General features: G+C 36.7%; 1 long non-coding RNA gene across 1 annotated transcript; it reads right to left on the reverse strand.

The window, feature by feature from the left end:
• Nucleotides 1-5,555: 5,555 nt before the first annotated feature.
• On the reverse strand, nt 5,556-22,045 carry LOC121987312. Its single transcript, XR_006113486.1, has 4 exons — nt 21,901-22,045; nt 20,995-21,063; nt 5,816-5,862; nt 5,556-5,733 (listed from the first exon to the last, which is right to left on the reverse strand). It is a non-coding gene; the product is annotated as an uncharacterized LOC121987312 (long non-coding RNA).
• Between the last annotated feature and the right edge of the window lie 361 nt (nt 22,046-22,406).

The raw sequence follows: 22,406 nt of genomic DNA on the forward strand, positions 1-22,406 counted from the left end.
ATTGGTTGAGGCGCATGTACAATATCAAGGAAAAATGGACTTTGGTATATGGACGATAAATGTTTTGCGCAGATATGACTACAACCCAAAGAAGTGAGAGCATGAATAGTATTGTGAAAAAGTATGTCACTTATAAACACAAGTTTTTAGACTTCTTCAATCACTTCCAAAGACTCCTTGATGATCGTCGATATGAAGAATTAAAAGTTGATTTCAGATCAAATACAATTGTTCCATATTTAATGTTTCCAATTGAGATTTTAAAGCATTCTAGTGAAATTTATACTCATGAGGCATACAAGTGTTTTCAACAGGAGTGGTGTCTATCTCATGATTCTAGTCTAGAGATTGTTGAGGATGTTGATACATTTACAAAATATAAAGTGACTCCTCACAAAAAGAGAAATCATCATATAGTTACACTTAATAAGAAGTGTGAAAAAATTGAGTGCAGTTGTAGAAATTTTGAATTTGCTGGAATTTTATGTTCTCATATTCTGAAAAATTTACATGGAAAAATATCATGAAGATCCCTAGTGAGTATGTATTGAAAAGGTGGACAAGAAAAGCAAAAATTGGATATTTTGAAGTTAATGATTCAATGGCCAATAATGCTAGTTTGGATCCAAAATTAATTCAAAACATACGATACAAAGAGTTGTGTGGGTTGAATGTTCAATTGGTTACCAAGGCAGTGGAAAGGGATGACACTTACAAGTTTGTTAAAGATGCTATGTTGAGTTTGTGTAAGATGGTGGATGATAAGTTGCAAGTTACTCAATCAAATGTCCAACAATCAAATGTGAGCCAAGCATCATAAGAATTTGATTATGGTGAAGGGAACTCTACTGGAGTGAAAGGAATTAAAATGAAGAAAAAAACGGTGTCAAGTAAGAGGTTGAAAGGTGGGTTAGAGAAGATTTCAAGGAAAAGAAAAGCAGCGAGGAAAACAAACCAAGCTTCAACAATTGTAATGGTTTCTATTCCATAACTTCACAAATTTTGTTTATTTGGTATTATTTGTTGGTAAATTTGAATAACTTAAATCATTCTATTTTTTTTATAACACAGGGTGTAGATCAAACTATTTCCAGCGTGGCTAGCGTACAATATGACCAGATCAATCATCAAGTTGGTGTTGTTTTACTTATGTTAATCTAAGATAATTTATGTTATAACTATCTAAGATTGTATTTTATTTTTTTGTTTTAGCCTATAAATTCTGTGCCAATAATTGGTAGTTCTATTGGTAGTTTCAATATGACTGAGCCACCGTTACTGGCATCACAACTTTCTCAGGTATATATACATTTTAGTAACAATAGAACTTGTTAAAAAAATGACTGATTAAAATTTTGCTAACTGATTTGGTTGAGTCACTTGTATATTTGGCTTAGTGTCTTGTGAAATTAGCAAAGTATGGTTTACAGATCTTTAACTGACAATCTTGTTTGGTTTCACATAGGCCTTAAATAGTAGTACATGTTTGCTGATCTTGTATGGTTTTCACAGGCCTGATGTGAACTTTTGTTAACTTTCTGACTCTGTAACATGTTAACTTCTGCCTAATCTATCTTTTGTTTATTGTTATAGGTGCAATTCCCATTTGTGCAGTTTGCTGGACCACCTCCTGCGGCCTCCTCTCCTTAGACATCAACGATCTCGTATGTGTCTATATCTATTTATATGTGCACTTAAAATTGTAGTTAATCTATTGATATGATTTCCTTTCTTGACAGGTTCCAAATGCTTTAGGAGTCTTAAAAGGAAGACAATGCTAAGATTGAGTTCTTACATAACTTTCTAAATTGTTGCATCCCCCTTTTGGCAATGGAGATGTGTTTACTTTTTGTTGGAAAAATATTGTTAGCTATATTTGATGATTCCTGATGTATCCTGGTTTGATGATTCCTGATGCATCCTGGTTTGATGTGTATATATATATATATTTGAAGAATGTAATGGACTATTCTGAGTAAGAAATATTGCACAAGAATTGGTATTGTAAGTTTTGTGTTTTCACTATGTGCATAAATCTTCTATAGGAATTGAATATAATAGTTGTTCTTGTAAATTAAATGTTCCATGATCAATTCTGTATTTGACCAATGTTTCCTGTGTTATTAATTCCATTGTCAGTTTTTTATTAATTCCATTAGCTCTATCCCTCTCTTGATAGTCTCTCCTTTTGGTTTAGAGCAAGCTAGGATGTATGTTTAGTGCAGTTGTATGTGGGAAGGGTCGTTTCTGGAATGTAATAGCTGCTACTTGCTCCTTGTTGACTGGAAGGTTAGAGCAAGCTAGGCCATATAAGATAGGAAGCTAGACGTGTAGTTATCCCATACCAATAAGTTTGCCTAAAATCAGTCACGCCTTCATTTTACGTGGCAACAACAACTTAGCCCCAACAAATTAACCATTCAATCATTTCCATCCTTATTCAATGATGCTTTGTTCGATATTTTTTTTTTATCGTGCATAGATTTTTAAGATGATATAGTTCGACATATTGCTCTACAATTGTCCAATAAAAGCTACTGAGAACCTTTGCTGAAAACAACTAAAAAATATTATGCCAAGAACCAAACAAACAAACAACTCAAAAACCTACCTCAGTCCTCTCTAGGCATGATAGGCTTCCAAGCCAACAATTCTGCTAAAATACAACCGACACTCCACAAGTAAATTCCCACACTGTAGTTTGTGGCTCCCAAGAGCAACTCTGGGGCTCGATACCAAAGAGTTACTACCCGACTAGTCATAGGATGCTACTAATTGAGCCAAGTCTCATTAGTAAGGTTCATAACTCCAAGTTAACAAATGCATACAAACCACTATAACAAGTATAACAGAACTAGTTCACTTTGTATAACAAAACAAGTTACATTACTTAGAGTTACATCAAAATGTCAAGTTACATTACAAAATAAGTTACATCAACCACATCCCCATCATCATAATCCAAGTACATACAACTACACCGATAGCAACTCTAAATTTCCTATTCAATGAACGTATTTCGTCATTAAACTGCATAATTATATGATTGTTGTTCCCATCATCCAGAACATCATTATATTCAGCAGCACCATCATAGCTAACACTTTTCTCCAATTCACTAATCTGCAACATTAATTTTTTATTATTCCTCTTCAACTCATTAATAATTGTCATATTTCTCTCTGACGGTTCTGGGTCATGCCATAAGAAAAAGTCACATCCTCTTTTCTGAATTTCAAATAAATTTAATCAAAATTCAATAATTAAGAAACTCACAACACCATGTTCGTATAATGAAAACTTACTCTAAAATTTGGACATGAAAAAAATCGCCATCCTGGGTTGGATTCCGTCCATGATGTCTGGAGAATAGTTCGTAACCCACAATAACATAATATATCGGGAGCTTCGCATTGCTCGTCGTTCATGCGTCGTCGAGTGGAAGATGATGTTGATGAAGAGTCGGATGGCATGATATTTCTTTCATTTTACCTAAACAACAACAATTTATGAAAAAGACATAAATTTGACTAAAACATACAAATTTCGACGGAAAAACTAACAACAGTCCCCAACATACTTAAAATGTCTCAATTCTATCAAAGAATTTTAGCGCTCACAGAAACTTCCACTTTCTCCCATGTCATGTAATCTACAAGTGAGAACATTCCCTTAGTGTAACTCTATCCTTTGTTGAAATTACTTTTAAGCTTTGTCTAAACTTTGCAAACACATTAATAACAAATTTTATGGTACAACGTGTATAAAATGACATCAAAGATGTTTAGACTTTCATCAAGCAAAGACAACAAGCTAGAACTTCAATCTGAAACTATAGATTGTACAAACCAAAGAAATATTGGAAGAATCCCAAAAATTGATAACCCAATTGCATGTGACTTGAGTTTACAAATAAGCATAAATGGGAAACACAAATTAAGCAATTCAATCGATACTTGATAGTTCAACATATTTAAACGTGTAGCTAAAGGGGCAGCAGTACCAAAATTTACATTTTAATTAACCTTGAAGAAGAAGCCAACAAGCTAGAATGACAATATGAAACTATAGGCAACCAAATCTGAGGATGGGATTAGGGTGAAACAGTACCGCAATTTAGCCCTAACGACGGCAAAGGTTAAGGATCTTGAGACAGGGCGAGGGCTCGGAGGAGGCAGATCCCCGGAGGAGGAGCACGCCGATCTGAAACTATATGGATTTCGTCGCCTGATGTGTTTTCTGCGGAGGAGTAGGAGAACTGGCTCGGAGGAGGCAGTGCTGCGTTTTCTGCGTGGTGCGAGCACTGGGTCGTCGCCGGCGGAGGTGTTGCCGACTGAGTTTTGCTCAGGGAGATCACAGGAGGAGCGTTTCTGAGGGCGAGAGGATGACGACGGTCAGCCGACGGAGGTGTGGGATCGCGAGAGGTGAGGTTAGAGCTTCGCGTCTACGTTTCTACGCGTTCTGCGTTTCTGTGTTTCTGCACGGGATCTACACGTGTGCGACACATGATCCATCAATTTATATGAATTTCGTGGTCCGGAGGGGGGACTAGGGTAGAACGGGTCCAAAGGATCTGCGCTGTTCGCCAAGGTAATGGATATGTTTAATTTTTAATGTCTGTGTTTATCTCCTGTAGATTTGTAATTTTATTGATGAGTTAAGATGTAAATTTTGTTAGATTTCAAAATAGCATTACTGTTGTGCTAAATATATTCAGAACTATATGCACCTAGATTTAGAAAATCTTTGCAAGTGTGAATTTAGTTGTTAATAATTTTAATATTTTAAAAATATAAACTTCAGTTCATATTGGATAGAAACGATATTAAAATAATATGTTAAGCCACTTTAAGAAATTATTTTGGAACATCCATAAGGAAAGGAAGACAAACAATATGCTAAGTCACTTTACGAAGTTATTTTGGAACATCCATAGTGAAAGAAAGACATCATGTTATGTTCATTTACATAACCAACACATATAGATTATTAAAACGTCCCTCATTTACATAATCAACACATATCGATTATTAAAACACCCCTCTTTGATATTTTCTTAGACATATAAAATATGTAACATATTCATAGTATATTAATATATTTTAAAATTAAAATTCAACATCTAAAACCTTTACCAATATAACTAATCATTTTAGATTTTCAAGTGTATATACATGAATTTGATTGATATGCTTCTGAAATTCAACAAAATAATAAATAAATAATTTCCAAAGCGAACACATGTAAAGTAAAAAAAAAAAAATCAGCTTATTACTTGGCTAAAAAATAACTGGTTCAAAATCGATATTCAATCGATTTCAAAGTAAAAACTCTTTTTCTCCTAAAATTTTATAAAAATACTAAAGTAGTTGGATCATATATGATTTCACAAGTTTTATTGATTGACAAAATAAATTATTTATACAATTTTATAATTTTATATTTGTCTTCATCGATTTTTTTTTTATTCTATCACTTTTTTATAATGTAGACATAATAGATTATATTTTACTAAAATAAAATTTTCAATTTAACCAAGTAATATACGGAACGACTTTAACTCTATTGTACACCGAGCTACAAATTATGTACACGTACAGCTGAAAGAAATATTTTTGATCGAATAGGTCATTCCCAATCAGCCGCATCTTCAGTAACTTGCTTTCTCTAAACTTTCCATCTTTTTCCTTGGTGGCAGCCATTGCTGGGAGCCACCAAAACAGTCAGACATTTCTGACCAGGAATATGAGTATATATCAATCGGTAATATGAGAAAATATAGATTTCACGGTCAAAATAGAGGACAGATATGCACCTGATGGTTTCTTGTCGATGAAGAATACCACTAAATTTACTGGATACCTACAAGAATGTTGAGCACAAATTAATCCAGTTGCTAACACGAAAGCTTCAAGGATACAAAAGAAAATAGCAGGATCTCATTCAACCTACCATGCGACAACAACATCAACTGTGTAATGAACGATGGCAATGACCCAAGCAAACAACTTAATAAAGCTGAAGTTATGCAAATCCGGGTTCAAAAACACTATTTAGCAACAACCATGACAGGACCAGGAAGGTGGGTAGAGTAAAATGTTACGATTCTTAGCATTTGAGAAGCCTGAAAGGACCACTTACCATTATATGGCATAGATCAGGGATAAAAGCAAGTAATAGAATCAAGGCAACTTAGAACTATAAAAAACAAATATGCCAAAGGAGAACGGTATAGAAGCGTTTGCTACTGTAAACAAACTGATGAAAGGTCCACTGAAATGGCATACAATTAACATGTCATAATCATCATATAAAACAATAAAATTACATGTCTACAAAATAAGCAGGGCAATACGATAGCACACAGTAGCCTTGGTTGCATATATTTTTCATGCATGTGGATTTGCAGGAGGAAAAAAAACAGGGAGTGGAATAAATTGAGGGATTAATATGAGACAAGAATTCTAATGTATTAATAAAAAAATATGGGTTAAAATGAACTGATGATTATGCAGTGTCGCTGATACAAAAGGTTGAACAAAAATGCTGAAAAACCAGAATGGAGCACAACAATACAAAGAGTCGAAGATAATTTAGCTTCAGCTACCCTGTGATGAAAAAGCTTCCATGACTTTTAGAAAAAAAAATATAAGTGCAGTAGAACAAGCCATTTTCATGGGTTTGAAGTGTTTGAGAGTTAAAATAAATGTTGGATCGAAAGCGCTAGAAGAGGGTGGGGGTGAATAGCGCTCGTGGCTATTTCGTTCGATTCGTAAAACTATCAGAGTGAAACACGCAGCGGAAATAAAGAAAAGGGGACAACACAAGAACACGATCGTTTACTTGGTTCGGAGCTTGTGGCGACTCCTACTCCAAGGCCCGCGGTCGTTGACCGCTTTCGGTGAGCAACAACTATAAGCTCGAAAGATTGTTACAAGATTATTACAATTTAGAACTATAAAAGAAAACAATACCGACAGTAAGAATATCAAAATCTGGAGTTCCGGGTCGTCGGTATGTCGTCACAGCGCTTTGGGATGAACTCGTTAGCAGTTGAACGCAGAAGGATCGCTTGTGTATCGTTGTACCAGGCTGCTGCTCGAGTCCCTCTTTTAAACAGTGCTGGAGGTGCCTCCAAGCCTGTCCGAGGCTCCTCCAGGCCGCCGAGTCGCACGCGTGGATCAGCTCTGATCTGGTCGCGCTTTATCCCACTGAAGGCGCCTCCAAGCTGCTCCAAGGCGCCTCCAACGCCTGGTCCAAGGCGCCTCCAGTGACCTTCGAGGCGCCTCCAGCGTCTCTGGACAGCTGGCTTCGGCCGGCGCCCGAGGCGCCTCCAAGCCCCATGGAGGCACATCGGATACTGTTCATCCGAGGCTAAGTGCGCTTCTTTGTTCCTGCAAAATGTGTTAGTCCCAAACACAAACCCTGCAAAACAAAGTTAGCACAGAAACAATATGATAAATATAATTGACAGTCGTCGGACTGTCCGGGTCTAAGGATGGCAATTTCACCCAAACTCGATGAAGGATCCGACATCCAACCCGAATGGAGGAGGATATGGAGGGACTATCAATACCCAATACCCGACCCGAATACCCGATTAAATAATATATATACATATATTAAAGAATTTTTTTTTCTAAAATCAACTTACTATTTTTTTTTTATATTAATAGGAGACTATATAGATGTTTAATCTATTTTTTTAATTATATATATATATATATATATATATATATATATATTAATAGGATATTAATTTTAATATATTTTTGTTAAACGATAATTGTTCGATAGAAAGAAGAAAAATTACACGTATAGAATATATCCGATCATTTAATGGGTATGGGTATACCTATCCTATACCCGATGGCTATGGATACGGAGGATATAGAATCCGACCCGAACCTGACCCATTGTCATCCCTATCCGGGTCTGACTTCGGATTTCCAACCGGAAACCCTAGGTCGACCCGACGCCTACTGTTCCCTCTACGAGGAACGCGTCCTCACCTACTCCACTCAGGAGATTTACCTGTTGCCAGTGCGAACCTCCAGATCGACTGGACTTTTGCTCAGCGTTCGAAGCTTCCGGACTTTCTGCTGGACTTCCGCTTCTCGGCTGGTCCAGTCTTTCACCTGGTTCACGACACCAGGACTTTCCACCTAGGGTTACCCTCCCTAGGACTTTTGCCTGAAGCTCTCGACCCGCCAAGACTTTCCGCATAGGGTTACCGCCCCCTATAACCTAAGGTTACCACCCCCTAGGATTTTCTACCTACCTAACCGCAGCTAGGACTTTCTTGAAACACTCAATTAAGTGCATTAGATCACAAAACAACTTAACTTTGAATTCCTTTGCGATTATTAAAACAATGGTCGATCGTCGGATGCTTCCCGCACCAACAATCTCCCCCTTTTTTATTATGGCAACTGAAATTCAAAGCTAAGTAAAATAGACGTTTAAAGTTTAAGTAAGACAGCTTAATAAATTAGAATGCAAGCATGGTTAAACTAAAACTTAGACTTTGTCAGGCTCCCCCTTAATAAAGGCTTTCTTTATAAAATTAACCTTTCTTTTGAATTTCTCTACTCTCCCCCTTTGCCATTCATCAAAAAAGAAGCACGTTTGAAAAAAAAAACTTAACTTTTTATGAAGATTTTTAGGAAAGAGAAAAAATCTTAACTTTCCTGTAAATAAAATTCACTAAGTAAAATAGTTTGAGCTCGAAGTTGGTTTTCGAAAACTTTATCAATTAATTTTGTTGGAGAAAGATTTTTCTTTTGTAGCATAGCAAACGCAGTTTTAGTTTTAAACAACTTAGTTAAAATTTTGGAACATTAGGCTTTTAAAGAGGAAAAGATATTTTAGTAACACTTAGCTTTTTATGATTAATATCTTTAGCTAAGTGAAGTCAAGGTCTAAAGAGCAATTTTTCTTTCAACTGGGTTTAAAAGGCTAATAAAAAGTCGACTTTGAAATGTAGCTTTTAGCCAATTTTGAAACCTAGTTAAATTCTTTGAAAAACATGTTTTTGAAAGTCTTAGCTAAATTTTGTGAATCTGTTAGAAAACACTTAGCTAAATTTTCAAAATACTTAGTTAAAGGAAAGTGTGTTTTGAAGAGATTTGAAAGACTTAGATTTAAAAGGAATTTTGACAGCTTAGTCTAAAAAGAAAAAAAAACTTTTGAAAATTAAAGTTTTGAAAACTTAGCTAACTTTGAAAGAATTTTTCTTTGAGCAAATAATCAATTTAAAACTTTTGAAGACAAGGGAGGAGCTTAAATCCTTAATGTCCAAGCATGAGTTTAGTTAGATTGATTGCAAATTAGCTAATTTTCTCTTTAAGTAAAGTATCAAAGCCCTAATGTTCATGCCTGAGTGAAAAAAAAGATTTAAAATTCAAGCACGTAGGTTCGCGGCCACATATCTAACTATATAGCTACTAGCTGATTACCTAGAGGGCAACAGCTTTCACTTGGTTAGTCAAGTTAAGTCAATAGATCCAGTTAGATTTGATTAGGACTAGAAGACTTGACTTGATTACTGTTAATTAGGTGTTTAACACCCAGACTCATATTGATGCACAGATATAAGCATTCTTGAGTCCAGGTTGTACCCTATGCATCTCACGTCGTTCTATGTTTTGCAAGCACAATCAAGGTATACCTAGGCGTTTGTGAGATGCTCTGGTTGAATTCTAGGATAACATGATTTCTAAGGTAGAGCCTAGGCTAATTCCATATTTTGAAAATCTAGTAAAATTGAAATTTTTAAAAACAATATTTTCTTAGATTTTAAAACATAAGATGATTTTGAAAACAAGTTAAAATCATGTAGGAAACTGTTTTGAAAATCAAAAACTATTCTACCCAACACGTTACCATTTGTGCAGATTGTAAACAACTAAAACTAATAAACATAAATAAGTAGAGGTCATCCAAATACTAGTGCAATCAGAGAAGACAAATAGGTGTCCGTCCAAGATACATCAAGTGATAGTGTCAAAAGGCAAGATCATCGAAAGCAGGATCATCAGCTGGAGGGTCGTCAGCTGGAGGTGGTGCAAGAGGCTGCTCGGGTGCAGGCTGAGGTTGTCCCTGGCACCGTATCTCGCCTCGGAGAGACGCGAACCCTGCAGCTATCTCGGATCGGAGAGATTGGAGGAAGCGATGACTATCTAGCACAGCCCGTCGCGTCTGAATGGACTGGATCTCGAGCCGAGCAAGCCTGTCCTCAACGGAAGGAGGAGCCGAAGTCGAGGGCCCGGCTAATGTGGAGGGTCCGGCAGAGGTGGAAGGATCTGCGAAAAACTCCTCGGCTAAGAAGTCTGGTCACTCCTCACCCTCGCCTGGTACGTCCTCGGCCTCTGGAGCACCAGGAGCAGCGACTGGCGGTGGCCGGCCCTTCCAGGCCAGAATCCCCTCGGCAGTGACCTCTACACCCGCTAATCTAAGACTACGCTGACCTAACTCATCATATATAGTAAGTGGGATGAGTGTCCCTCTGGTAGTGTCTATCCTAGAGGTGGAGAAGATTTGGGTCAGGATATAACAGTAGGGCATATGGATCACTCCAGACGTGACTGTACTAGAAGCCTGAATGATGTTATGAAACATATGAAGTGCAATGTCTATATCTAGGCGCTGGCTAAGAGTGTACAAAAAGATTGAGTGGGATGGTCGCATCTTCGAGACGTCTCGAGATGTGATGGGCAGAATGCAGGCTGTCAGGACGAGGTACATAACATAGTCCTGAACTCTAAGAAGGGTCGACCTGAACTCAGTCAGTCCAAGAGGTCTCTCCTCCCCAAAAAAGTGCATATAGATGTCATCTAAGGTAATATGGGAATAGGGATCACCGAATGGTAGCTCCCTACTCGGGTAACATAAAAATGTACACTGAGACTCCCTAAGCTCTAAGCTAGTGCGAAGCAGGGAGGGAGTAAACTGAATGTCAGTTCCACCAATTCTGGTGGAATAGGTACTATCATCAACCTTTTCAAGGTTGTGATAGAACTAGGCACACAAGTCTTGATTTACTGTGGTGTTGCAGTCAACCAGTTTTCTTAGGTGATAAAAATCTATCATCTGGACTGCAGGGATACAAAATTGGGCAAAAAATGCCCTACCTATATACCTAGGTTTAATGGACTCAAAGGTAAACCTAGCAAAATCTATCCTATGTTGTTCCGAGGGGAATCTAGGGTCCGTAGAGGGGCCCTAGCCGGTGTTGGATCAACAATGCGACGTTTCCTATTGTTGACAATATATATAAACAGATGCAGAATAACTATAAATAAGGATAATAGGAAGATTTGAGATATACCTAGTAGGCATTGTAGAGATGTGAAGGAGAGTGGATGGTTTGAAGGCGCCTTAGGGGAGGAAATCGTACGAGAATCACTGCTTTGTCTTCGGGAGAAAACGAAGAGAGAACCTTCTGTTCGTGGTTATATTTTGCGTTGAAGGCGCCTTAAGTTGAGTTTAAGGCGCCTTGAAAGATCTGTTGGAGGCGCCTCGGGGGTAATCCGAGGCGCCTGAGGCTAGGTCGGCGGGAGTTTTCCCGCCTCTGTTTAGGGCGCCTCCCTTGTGTGGGAGGCGCCTTCTGAGAGGCGCCACGTGTTAAAAATAATAATAATTTTTTTTAATATTATATTAAGTTAATTTGTTTTAAAGATTAGGTTAATTAAAAAACAGGTTAATTAAATATTGATTAAATATTTGAAACATATTTTAAGTTAGTTAGATTTTTGAAAAAAATAATTTTAAGTTAATTTTTTAAACATAATTTTAAGTTAATTAATTTTTGAAAGATAATTTTAAGTTATCTTTCAAGTTAATTAATTTTTGAAAAATGATTTTAAGTTAATTATTTTAAGTTAGTTAATTTTTGAAAAATGATTTTAAGTTAATTAATTTTTGAAAAATATTTCAAGTTGATTAAATTTTTGAAAAATAATTTTAAGTTAATTAATTTTTTGAAAAATAGTTTAAGTTAATAAATTATTGAAAATAATTTTAAGTTAATTAATTTTTGAAAAATAATTTCAAGTTAATTAAATTTTTGAAAAACATTTTATTAAATTAATTTAATTATGAATTTAGAATCAAATTTCGAATTTCAATTCGAATTTTGAATTTGAGTTTGAATTTGAATATGAATTAATTTCGAATTTAATTTGTGAATTTGAATTAATTTTGAATTTAATTTGTGAATTTGAATTTGAATTAATTTCAATTTCTATTCCTTAGTCATCTCACCCGATCTAAATTTTCAATCAGGGAATCCTATAATTTTTGTGAGATGAATTAAATTCAATTTTAGGGTTTGGTTTAACTTTGTGTTAGATTCAGGTTTAGCGTTAGGTTCAATAAGTAGACGTTCTTAGGATAAACTTCTGGGCTATGGTGAGTCACAAGGACATCATTAAAGTAACCATGCCTTCGAGGTTTTCCAAATAGTCCTACCCATTGAACTTAGTACAAAACCTTGGTCTAACTGGTTAGGATCCATAAAGGGTAGCTTCGGTCAGTTTCACTTAGCCAAATGCACCAGGTCGAAGCCATATCTTCCTAGACATGCGATGACTAAGCTTCCCCAACGTACTATCATCCAATACTTCACCAGTACTGTGAGTCAAGTTAAACTTAGCCCATTTTAATCTACTCTTAATTACCCTGCCGGGTAGTCTGCTCTTGGTTACCCTTATCGGGTGGATTAAGTTCGGAGGTGCCAGCTATTCTGGAGCCTTCCCTTGGATTTTAATTTGAACTTAATTTGATTTAATTTTTATTGTTTTACTTCTAGCTCCCCCTGGATCGTAGCCTCAATATGGTCTATCGAGGTAGTGTATTTGATCCTTAGGGACCCAATATTGACCAAGTCCAACTTGATTAACCAGGTTGGACTTGGGTACCCATGCTTGGACTGATTTATGATTTTGTCTATTTACTAAGGACAGATAAGATCTATATTTTCTTTTAGTTTTATAACCTAGCCCAGTTTTGTTGTACACGGCTCTTTGTGTCCCAAGAATTAGGTCAAGCTTCTTGGAGCCCAAAGAGAAGTGTATTTCTTAAATCCTTAACCTGAGTTTTCAGACTGGAGTTTTCTTCCTCAAGTTTTTGAACTCGAGTTGAACTTCCAGTCTGAACTGGGTCAGGCAAGGTCTTGGGGTTAGTCACTTCTTTAAGGACTGCTACTTCCTTTAGAAGTGACTTGACCTTTAGGTTTGACTTAGCTAATTTGCGTAGTAAGTAATTAACTAAATTGTTAAGTCGAGGAACACTTACAGCGGGGTCAGGTCCTTCGGAAACGGATACGGATCCGTGGCTTCGCTCGGATTCGGCTTCTGACTCGCTCTGGCTCTCGGACAGTTCAATCTATCAGCGTAAGTAGACTCGTCTGATCGAGTTCGTCGTTGATGTCTTCTTCTGATGATTCTTCCCAAGTCGCTTTCAGCACCTTCCTTTTCCTCTGCTTCTTTGCATCCTTTTGGTTTGGGCAGTTGGCCTTGATATGCCCTTTCTGGTTGCAGCCGTAGCAGATGACCTCGAACTTGACTCTTGAGCTGGGTTGACCCTCCTTGGATTGTACTGCTTTTTTTAGGTCTCTCTTGTTGAAGCTCTTCTTCTTCTTGTAGAGTTTCTTTACTAGTTCGGTTGTCAATTCATCGTCTTCATCGTCTGATTCGGGTTCGACTTCCGATTCCGGTTCAGTTCTTCGCCGTGATTTCGGTTCGCGTGTTTGACTGGTACCTACAACCAAAGCAACCCCCTTCTCGATTGGCTGTGTATTAGTCTGTTCATGCAATTCAAACTCACAAAATAACTCATCTAGTTTTATAGAAGATAGATCCTTGGAGACTTTGTAGGCATCTACCATTGATGCCCATAATGTACTCCTTGGAAACGAGTTTAGTGCATACCTTATGACGTCTCGATTTTCGACTTTCTGCCCGATTGAATGGAGGGAGTTGAGGACGTCTTATATTCGCGCGTGGAGTTGACTTGCCGTCTCTCCTTCCTGCATTTTTTAGATTATATAGTTTATTGAATAGAAGATCTCTTTTACTAACCTTGGTGTCGGAGGTGCCCTCGTGGAGTTCGATCAGCTTCTCCCAAAGCTCTTTTGCGCTGGAGAATGGTCCAACTCTGTTGAGTTCCTCCTTGGTCAGTCCGCACTGGAGGGTGCAGGTCGCTCTGGCATCAGCTTCCACCTTCTTGATTAGGGTAGGTTCCCATTTTTCGCAGGGTGTCGGCTTGCCGTCTTCGTCGGTTGCCAGTTGTATTCCAGTCTTAATAATCATCCAGGTATCAAACTGGATCTTCAGATAAGTTTCCATTTGTCCCTTCCAGTACCCGAAGTCTTCTCCGGAAAAAAGTGGGAGGCGAACGGTGCTAAAACCCTCTTGTTGGGCCATTAGTGTTATACAAAAACAAAGACAAAGTAGAAACGTCCCAAGACTATGTCTTGGATTAGCAGTGCGGGAAATAAAGTTAAGAAATAACGAGCTCGAGTGGTGTTGCACCAGTCTCGAGCAAAACCGATTCGGAAAAAAAATAATTAGAATATAACTATTAAGTTAATTCTAATTGACTCGGTAAAACTGAAAATACCACGAAAAATTGTGTGATTTGTGGCTGCACCAGATCAACGCGACCCCGCTCTGATACCAATTGTTGGATCGAAAACGCTAGGGGGGGGTGGGGGGTGAATAGTGCTCGTGGCTATTTCGTTCGATTCGTAAAACTATCGGAGTGAAACACGCAGCGGAAATAAAGAAAAGGGAACAACACAAGAACACGGTCGTTTATTTGGTTCGGAGCCTGTGGTGACTCCTACTCCAAGGCCCGCGGTCGTTGACCGCTTTCGGTGGGCAACAACTATAAGCTCGAAAGATTGTTACAAGATTATTACAATTTAGAACTATAAAAGAAAACAATACCGACAGTAAGAATATCAAAATCTGGAGTTCCGGGTCGTCGGTATGTCGTCACAGCACTTCGAGATGAACTCGTTAGCAGTTGAACGCAGAAGGATCGCTTGTGTATCGTTGTACCAGGCTGCTGCTCGAGTCCCTCTTTTAAACAGTGCTGGAGGCGCCTCCAAGCCTGTCCGAGGCGCCTCCAAGCCACCGAGTCGCACGCGTGGATCAGCTCTGATCTGGTCGCGCCTTATCCTACTGAAGGCACCTCCAAGCTGCTCCAAGGCACCTCCAACGCCTGGTCCAAGGCGCCTCCAGTGACCTTCGAGGCGCCTCCAAAGTCTCTGGACAGCTGGCTTCGGCTGGCGCCCGAGGCGCCTCCAAGCCCCATGGAGGCGCCTCGGACACTGTTCATCTGAGGCTAAGTGTGCTTCTTTGTTCCTGCAAAATGTGTTAGTCCCAAACACAAACCCTGTAAAACAAAATTAGGACAGAAACAATATGATAAATATAATTGACAGTCGTCGGACTGTCCGGGTCTGACTTCGGATTTTCAACCGGAAACCCTAGGTCGACCTGACGCCTACTGTTTCCTCTACGGGGAACGCATCCTCACCTACTCCACTCAGGAGATTTACCTGTTGCCAGTGCGATCCTCCAGATTGACTGAACTTTTGCTCAACGTTCAAAGCTTCCGGAATTTCTTCTGGACTTCCACTTCCCGGCTGGTCCAGTCTTTCACCTGGTTCGTGACACCAGGACTTTCCACCTAGGGTTACCCCCCTAGGACTTTTGCCTGAAGCTCTCGACCCGCCAAGACTTTCCGCATAGGGTTACCGCCCCCTATGACCTAGGGTTACCACCCCCTAGGGTTTTCTACCTGTCTAACCGCAGCTAGGACTTTCCTAAAACACTCAATTAAGTGCATTAGATCACAAAACAACTTAACTTTGAATTCCTTTGCCATTATCAAGGTTCTAAAATTCGCTAGGCACTAGTCGGGCGGCAAACCAGCGTCTAGCGCCTAGGCCGTCTAGGCGGGGACTAGGCGCCGCTAGGCGGATTCCTCGGTATCCCTTGTTTCATGTGAACTGTGGACAATGTCATATGCAACTCTAAATGTTATCTTAAACAATTTCATAGCAATGAAGATCTAACTATGTATGCTGAAATAAATACATACTTTCCAATACCAAAAAATGAAAAACTATAAAAGAAAACTAATAGTTTTGTGCAAAGGAAATATACTAGGCTTAGTAAATATGAGTAAAAGAAACAGTTAAACAATAGAACATGCAGTAAGTTATCATAATCATATAGTAAACAGTAGAACATTGGAAAATAGTAGCAATAGTTCAATTCAAGATTACAATGCATTGTGAACTAGTAACCACTAAGCAAAATATAATTGTTAAATAATATAAATCATGTCTTAACAAAATGAGTTCAAAATTACACAACTAATAATATCTCATAGACTCATATTTATTCTGTTTCTTCTCTATAATTTTCAATAACTTGTTCTTCATCGGACACAAACTCAATATCATTATTGTGATCCTCGTCTTCTTCTTCGGATTCAAAATCATCTTCATGAAGTTCTATCACTCTAGAGCTTCTTCGAGTTGTAGATTTTCATCTGCTCCACTTGCTTCATCAACCATTTGTCAAGTGAGCCCGGAACCTAGTTCAACTTCATCATCTTCCCCACCATCCACAATCCAACCTTGTGCATTTGAAGCATCTTTTGCAAGAAGGACATCAACATTTCTTTCTTTTTCTCTTTTTTGTTTGTTCAACAATCTAGCATTAAATTGGACAAATACTAGATTGTTTAACCTGTTGGCATCCAACCTATTTCTTTTCTTTGTGTGAATCTAAAAAAAACAGAGAAAGTAAATACTATAGTTAGTACCTGAATATAGAGTATAGACGTTAAAAATTATAACTAATTTAATTAAAGAGTAGGCTGAAAGTTTAAAACTTACTCCTTCAAATGTACTCCAATTTCTTTCACACCCAGATGAACTTGTAGTTAATGAAAGCATCCTCAATGCCACCCTTAGCAAGTTAGGTGTGTGAGCACCGTATGTACTCCACCATGCACATGGATCAAATGTATCATCATTTTTTTCACATGCTTTTGCTGCCAATGTTTTTCCAAATAACTCAGTCTTATTTCTATATTTTAGAAATTCCTTGTTAATAATTGTATCTTGTAGATCTAACTCATTGGCATGCAAAGTTTCCATGCATTCAAAAATCTCCATCGCGACCTCCTCATAAAGAGCAATAGAACTATCTTTGTAGTAAAAATAAGGATTCAACAAAAATACAGTGGTATGCAATGATGTATCAAGTCTATCCTTCATTTTTGACTCAATAATGACTATGATAGGCTGATAATTTGATTCCACGTTATTCAGAGCCACCTTGATATCTTCTTTAGCTTGAAGAAGCTCCCCATATAGAAAACCCATCGATGGCTTTCTATCTCCATCTACCAATCGAAGAACTCTTACCAAAGGAGCAAATATTTTCAAACAAAGTGTCACACCATTCCAAAAACTCATGCTCATCACTGTAGAGTAAGCCAATTTTCCTTTGTTTGTTTTTGACCATTTACATTTCTCCCACATATCACTTGTAAACATGGCCCTTAAGCTAGCTTTTTTTTCAATCAAACTTTGCAATGTGAGGAAATTTGATGCAAACTTGGTAACTCCTGGTCGGACTATGTCTCTCTTCTTCGTGAAACTTCTCATCAATGATAAAGTCTTATGGTGAGCATAGATGAAAATGGTAAAAGCCTTGGATTGCTCAATCACCTTTTTATATCGTAGAAGTTTGCCAATACTTTCAAGCATGAGATTAATAGTATGAGTTGCACATGAACTCCAAAAGATCCCGGGTCGTTTTTCTCTCATCAATTTAGCTGCAGCTATATTGTTGATGGCATTGTCTGTAACAATCTGAACAATATTCTGAGCTCCTACTTGTTCAACACACTTGTCAACATACTCAAAAATAAGTTCAGCTGTATGCGCCTCCTCTGAAGACTCCTTAGACTCTAAAAATGTAGTACCCTCCTTGCAATTAACACACAAATTTAAGATGCTTCTTCTTTTTCTATCACTCCATGCATCTGTCATGATCGAGCATCCATTCTTTGTCTATTCTTCTTCATGTTTCTTCAGCAATTGTTTTGTTCTTTCAACTTCGGCTTTCAATAGTGACTCCCTAAGTTGATATTGAGTTGGAGGCTTGAATCCTGGTCCAAATTGACCCACTGCCTCCATTAGTTGCTTGAAGCTATCATTATCGACAGCATTGAATGAGATTCCATTTTCATAAGCCCATCTCCCAACATATTGTTGAACTTGTTGAGTTCTCTCTTTGAAAAGAGCCTCATTTATATTTTTTTGGCGAAACACTTTACTTCCACTGGAGCTTGCATTTTCTGGAGCAATTGCCGATGCATATCTATCCATGGGGCCAAGTGGAAGAGGTTTTTTAACTCCATCCATCCCTTCAATTTCAAGACCTTCTTCTTCATCTAGGGAAATAGCCACCTCTGCTCTACAACTTTGTTATTCCATTATTTTGTTCTTCTTTCTGTTCCTCCCTTCTAAAATAGCATGTTTGCACTTATTTTTGTCTTCTTGAGATGCTTTTCGATAACCCGATACATTTCCAGGTATATTTCCAATGTGCTCCTTTATCCTATACACTCCTCCTGACATTACTTTTCCATATAACTTACATTTAATTTTGTCGAGGTTCTTAGGATCAATCAATATCTCAAACTCCCATCCGATGTCATTTGATTTTCTTCTAAGAATTCCGGATTCGGGTTGAGTGACAAATGCTGTCGAAGATGGATTGCTTGCCATTGATAACAGATAATCTGAAGGAAAAAAAATTATATATAACAAGACATAATATGATAATAAAATTTAATTATACCATACAAATATATAATACAAAATAATGAAAATATGAAATATAACATTAAGTCATTAACAAGTCTGAGAATATTTTTTTATATATCTTAATCTAATTAATAAAATTTATTAGATATTTGTTTAAATAAATTTAATTTTAAATATATTTTTTATATTATTAAATCTGTTATATACTTATATATAAATTAATAATATTTATTAGAATTTTTAAAATTTTAATTTAATTTTCATATTTTTAAAACTGATTTATATAAATTATAATATTTATTAGAATTTTTAAAATTTTAATATAATTTTAATAATTAATATTTATAAATCCGATTAATATACATTTATAATATATAAAATTTATAAATATGATTTATATAAATTAATAATACTTATTAAAAAATTTAAAATTTTAATATAATTTTAATATGTATAAATCCGATTAATATAAATTTATAATATATAAAATTTATAATTTATAAATAATTAAATATGATTTATTAATTTATTAATATGTATTATATGTTTTTTAATTTTAAATATTTTTAAATCTGATAAAGTGATAAATGATAATATTTATTATAATTTTTTAAATCTGTTAATATATAAATTAATATTTAATATTATTTATTTAAAAAAATTAAATATATTATTTATATATTTAAATATGATTATATAAATTAATAATGGCTATTAGAATTTTATATATAATTTTATATATTTAAATTTGTTTTATATAAATTAATAATATTTATTATAAAAAAGATAAATTTTAAATATATTTAATTGGGATCTTAATTTTATTAGGGTTTATGAACTCAACCTTATTATTAAAATTATCCCCATTAGGAGTTAGGAATTGTTTTAATTTATTAAATCTAAAAAAAATTTAAAAAAAGAAGAAAAAAAAACGCTAAAAACGCGTCTCTGTCGCGAGTCTCGCGACTCGCGCGACGGCGCGGACGCCACGGGCCGCCACCGGCAGCTCGCGGGAGGGCTTCGGCGCGTACAGCGCGTCCGGCGAAGCATCTGGCAGCGTCTGACACCTGCGATGCGTCCGGTGTTGCCGCGACGAAGATTTGAGAAACAAAAAAAGTGCGATGAAACAAAAATGAACAGAAACAAAAACTTACCGGAAGCAACGCGATCAGGGAAGACGAACAGTCGGCGAAGAGTCAGGGCGATGAAACAAACGAACGCCTGGCAAATACCTAAAAATCGGGTTTAACATGCCTTAAAAAGCTTGGCCCGCCGAACCCGCCGAAGCCCGCCGAAGCCTGCGGAGGACCGCCGAGGACCAGCTAGGCGGCCCAGCCGCCTAGGGCTTCCGCCTCGCTGGTTTCTGGCGCGGCATCCTGCCGCACAGCGCCTAGGCGGCCGCCTAGGACGCAATTTCGAACACTGGCCATTATCAAAACAATGGTCGATCGTCGGATGCTTCCCGCACCAACAATAAATACATATAAAATAAATGATGGTGAGAAGCATGTCTGAGATGTAATCTAAATTTGAGGATAGGATTAGAGATAATATATTAAAATAGATATGTTCAAACGACAACTAAAATGAAAAGAGTTTTGTGAGGAATAAAAAGCGATCCAGGAAAAAAAATCTAGTTAGCATAACAAGAGAGTCCAAATGATTTTATTATATCTGATATGACTTTACATGGATTTCAATAGCAAACTAGGGAGCACTTGACCTCAAAATTAGGACACATGGTTTCTTTTCCGATAAATTCAACAACGTTTTATTGTTTTAGAATCACAACAGATTTTTACCACGTTTGTTAGCATTACAGTGAGTACCAACATCCACAGTTACAAAAAAAATAACTTTCATTTTTTCACATTTTTGTACTCTTATGAGGTATTATTTCTTGCATTAATGTACTAGAAAATTTGTTTCCTAACATCTAAAACAGATCATTTGAACCAGTTTGCTGTGTTGAGCAGTAAGTAGTAACAAAGACTAGACATAAGGCCATTTAAACCAGTAAAACGGAAGAATAAAAAATGCTGCATGATAGTCATAACAGCAAGTGACCAGAGATTTCGTGATGAATAAAAACGAAATCCAACAGATAACATCGAGAGCAAAGAATTTTATACCTGTTACTACAATAACAATAATAATTGCAAAGGCAATGCTTCCACCATCATACCATCCTTCTTAATACCCTGAAGAGAGGTGATGGGAACAAAGGTAAAAAAGTAATAAACAAATGTTTACGTGTTGAGCTTCAAAACCTATCTAGTCAGTTTTTACATGGCCACGGAAATTGCAACACATCTTAACCAAAGAGTAGAACCAACAAGAAAAAGCCTTACAAGATCAGTAGGAAGAGCATATTAAAGTTACTGTTGCAATGCCAATGATAATGATAAGTCGTAAATATTAAAAACTAAACCAGCTATAATTTTAAGCAAGCAACCCCAGGATAGGAATGGGATATACATTACAGGGGAGAAGAAAAAAAAGTGGTAGACATCATCTGCCAATGCAACCTTTCTCAAGGTTATCAAGCTAAACTGCTTCAAGAGCTACAATGAATGTCCTAGTTAGACATGAACCGCATGAACAGATCAAGAACAACCTTGACAAGGCAGTAACTGTTTCTGAGGCAAATGAAATATTATTGAGCTTTGTAATGCAGAACAATGAGAATATGTTAATAGATCAAGTGGAAAACAAGTAATGTGGGTTAGCTAGGGAAAATTGACATAGAAAAGACCAATCGCACTGCCCTAGAAAACCTTCAAGCCGTTGACAACCGAAAGAACTAAAGGCAAAATGGGAAGGAAGAGGATCGATTCTGATTTGTGTAATGTAAAGAAAGAAAGAACGAAAAAGTTGTATAAACTAAGGCAAATCGAAACAGAAAAAGCAGTTTTTAAGAGCTAATAGATGAATCACATTGACCTAGAAAACAATAAGTTTAAATTTTCAGAGTAACCTTCAAGCCATTGGCAGCCAAAAGATGTGAAGGCGAAAGGGGAAAGAAGAGGAGAAATTACCTCTCCGTTGCCTTTGCAGCAATCACTGTATCTCGATTGGGGCAAGCCGATCGATCAGCTAAGCGTTCGTGCAAGCTCGAATCCGCTGCCAATTAAAGAAAAATGAGGGGGGAAATAAATCATAGAAGATACCATTTGGGACTTTGGCTACGGTAGCCCATAATAACCCTAACAAAGATACGGAAGACATGGCGGGATCAGCACTGGCTGCGGAGAACGAGAAAAAGCATCGAGTTTTATTTAACGAATATATTCATGATCCACAAATTTATTCAAATTTTTATAACATAAACGAGTTTAATAAATATAATTTATAAATTTAGATATTTATTAAAAACTAAATTATATATTTTTAAAAAATTATAATATTCTGGTTAAAATTTATAATTTTATTCTAATAAATAAATTTAATATATGTATCTATGTTTTTCATAATTAGAATGTAAAATCTATTAATTCAATATTAAAATTATTATTTTTTTATTTAAAAGTTGATTCATGAGCTT

This window comes from Zingiber officinale, chromosome 5B (assembly GCF_018446385.1).
Source record: "Zingiber officinale cultivar Zhangliang chromosome 5B, Zo_v1.1, whole genome shotgun sequence".
NCBI classification, from domain to species: Eukaryota; Viridiplantae; Streptophyta; class Magnoliopsida; order Zingiberales; family Zingiberaceae; genus Zingiber; species Zingiber officinale.